Here is a 3481-nt window from a genome sequence, read left to right on the forward strand (position 1 = left end):
ACTGTCTAACCCTGTTATATTGTCTCTAGTCTAGTCTCTATCTATGGGGGAGACCAGAGGGACTGTCTAACCCTGTTATATTGTCTCTAGTCTAGTCTCTATCTATGAGGGAGACCAGAGGGACTGTCTAACCCTGTTATATTGTCTCTAGTCTCTATCTATGGGGGAGACCAGAGGGACTGTCTAACCCTGTTATATTGTCTCTAGTCTCTATCTATGGGGGAGACCAGAGGGACTGTCTAACCCTGTTATATTGTCTCTAGTCTCTATCTATGGGGGAGACCAGAGGGACTGTCTAACCCTGTTATATTGTCTCTAGTCTCTATCTATGGGGGAGACCAGAGGGACTGTCTAACCCTGTTATATTGTCTCTAGTCTCTATCTATGGGGGAGACCAGAGGGACTGTCTAACCCTGTTATATTGTCTCTAGTCTCTATCTATGAGGGAGACCAGAGGGACTGTCTAACCCTGTTATATTGTCTCTAGTCTCTATCTATGGGGGAGACCAGAGGGACTGTCTAACCCTGTTATAGTGTCTCTAGTCTCTATCTATGGGGGAGACCAGAGGGACTGTCTAACCCTGTTATAGTGTCTCTAGTCTAGTCTCTATCTATGGGGGAGACCAGAGGGACTGTCTAACCCTGTTATATTGTCTCTAGTCTCTATCTATGGGGGAGACCAGAGGGACTGTCTAACCCTGTTATATTGTCTCTAGTCTCTATCTATGGGGGAGACCAGAGGGACTGTCTAACCCTGTTATATTGTCTCTAGTCTCTATCTATGGGGGAGACCAGAGGGACTGTCTAACCCTGTTATATTGTCTCTAGTCTCTATCTATGGGGGAGACCAGAGGGACTGTCTAACCCTGTTATATTGTCTCTAGTCTCTATCTATGGGGGAGACCAGAGGGACTGTCTAACCCTGTTATATTGTCTCTAGTCTAGTCTCTATCTATGGGGGAGACCAGAGGGACTGTCTAACCCTGTTATATTGTCTCTAGTCTAGTCTCTATCTATGGGGGAGACCAGAGGGACTGTCTAACCCTGTTATATTGTCTCTAGTCTCTATCTATGGGGGAGACCAGAGGGACTGTCTAACCCTGTTATATTGTCTCTAGTCTCTATCTATGAGGGAGACCAGAGGGACTGTCTAACCCTGTTATAGTGTCTCTAGTCTCTATCTATGAGGGAGACCAGAGGGACTGTCTAACCCTGTTATATTGTCTCTAGTCTCTATCTATGGGGGAGACCAGAGGGACTGTCTAACCCTGTTATAGTGTCTCTCCTCTAGTCTCTATCTATGGGGGAGACCAGAGGGACTGTCTAACCCTGTTATAGTGTCTCTAGTCTAGTCTCTATCTATGGGGGAGACCAGAGGGACTGTCTAACCCTGTTATATTGTCTCTAGTCTCTATCTATGGGGGAGACCAGAGGGACTGTCTAACCCTGTTATATTGTCTCTAGTCTCTATCTATGGGGGAGACCAGAGGGACTGTCTAACCCTGTTATATTGTCTCTAGTCTCTATCTATGGGGGAGACCAGAGGGACTGTCTAACCCTGTTATAGTGTCTCTAGTCTAGTCTCTATCTATGGGGGAGACCAGAGGGACTGTCTAACCCTGTTATATTGTCTCTAGTCTCTATCTATGGGGAGACCAGAGGGACTGTCTAACCCTGTTATATTGTCTCTAGTCTCTATCTATGAGGGAGACCAGAGGGACTGTCTAACCCTGTTATATTGTCTCTAGTCTCTATCTATGGGGGAGACCAGAGGGACTGTCTAACCCTGTTATATTGTCTCTAGTCTAGTCTCTATCTATGGGGGAGACCAGAGGGACTGTCTAACCCTGTTATATTGTCTCTAGTCTCTATCTATGGGGGAGACCAGAGGGACTGTCTAACCCTGTTATATTGTCTCTAGTCTAGTCTCTATCTATGAGGGAGACCAGAGGGACTGTCTAACCCTGTTATATTGTCTCTAGTCTCTATCTATGGGGGAGACCAGAGGGACTGTCTAACCCTGTTATATTGTCTCTAGTCTCTATCTATGGGGGAGACCAGAGGGACTGTCTAACCCTGTTATATTGTCTCTAGTCTCTATCTATGGGGGAGACCAGAGGGACTGTCTAACCCTGTTATATTGTCTCTAGTCTCTATCTATGAGGGAGACCAGAGGGACTGTCTAACCCTGTTATATTGTCTCTCTAGTCAAGTCTCTATCTATGAGGGAGACAAGAGGGACTGTCGTAAGTTCTGCACCACGGGCATCGATGGAGCCATGACCATCTGGGACTTCAAGGTAAGAAACACACATTCCTGGCCAGCTTCATTATTTAGTTGTCAGCGCATTGTGATTTTGATCAATCCTCTAGTTTTTAAAGTAGATCGTCCGATAACGATATTCACTAGAATGGAATGTTGACAGAAACAAAATGGCCTCCAGCTGAAGACCAGACTTAGTAAGACTGGTGACTGTTATTGACAAATGTGTTGTTGTTGTTGTTGTCTCTTCAGAGTCTGGAGGCTTCCATCCAGGGGCTGAGGATCATGTGACGGGCCAGCTAAACCCCGCCCCCCCCCCCCTCCAAGCAGCCAGTAACAGTCTGACCACGCTAAAGTGTCTGATTTAAAAAGCACTGACTACACACACACACACACACGCCACACACACACACACACACACGCCACACACACACACACGCCACACACACACACGCCACACACACACACTCTCTCTCTCTGAGCTGACGTGACATTACTGTTGATTGTTTGTTTATGTAAATGAAGGCTGGGGTCAGAGGTGAACTTGACGACCCCGTGATGTACCGTTCCACGTCAGTGGGGTTTTTATTTTATTTGATAATAATAACAGGTATGGTGTTTATCTCTGAAGTGACTACGGCTCCACAACACTAAGTTACCATTGAAGGATGTGCTGTGTGGTGCTACGATGCCCCAAATAGCACCCTGTTCCCTAATATAGTGCACTAGTTTTGACCAGAGCCATATAGCGGGGGTCCTCTGTGTTGTGTCTCAATGGGCCCTGGTCAAAACGTGTTTACTCCAAAGGAGTAGGGTGCTATTTGGGATGGATCCTGTGTAATAATGATGGAGGATGTATCTAATTCAGCTGCAGAAGAAATAAAAAAAACTACTTCCACTTCACTACCGAGTCACGACTCGTCTGTCTGTCTGTCTGTCTGCCTGTTACTTTGTGTGGAGGAGCCAGACTAAGCCCTTCCAACAGAAGGAAATGATCACATGCGTCTGGCAGAACAGAACAAGAAACAGGGAAGGTGGATAAAGAAGAGGAGTCTCTCTTCCACCCCAGTCTACCCTCTCTCTCTCTTCCACCCCAGTCTACCCCTCTCTCTCTCTTCCACCCCAGTCTACCCTTCTCTCTCTTCCACCCCAGTCTACCCCTCTCTCTCTCTTCCACCCCAGTCTACCCCTCTCTCTCTCTTCCACCCCAGTCTACCCT

At 46.9% G+C, this 3481-nt stretch overlaps 1 long non-coding RNA gene across 1 annotated transcript; it reads left to right on the forward strand.

Moving 5' to 3' along the window:
* The first annotated feature begins 1490 nt into the window (after positions 1 to 1490).
* LOC311121308 lies at positions 1491 to 3165 on the forward strand. The gene is made up of 2 exons (XR_014612263.1): positions 1491 to 2299; positions 2515 to 3165. It is a non-coding gene; the product is annotated as an uncharacterized lncRNA (long non-coding RNA).
* The last annotated feature ends 316 nt before the right edge of the window (positions 3166 to 3481 follow it).

This window comes from Coregonus lavaretus, assembly GCF_964263955.1.
Source record: "Coregonus lavaretus genome assembly, contig: HAP1_SCAFFOLD_4174, whole genome shotgun sequence".
Lineage (NCBI taxonomy): Eukaryota > Metazoa > Chordata > Actinopteri > Salmoniformes > Salmonidae > Coregonus > Coregonus lavaretus.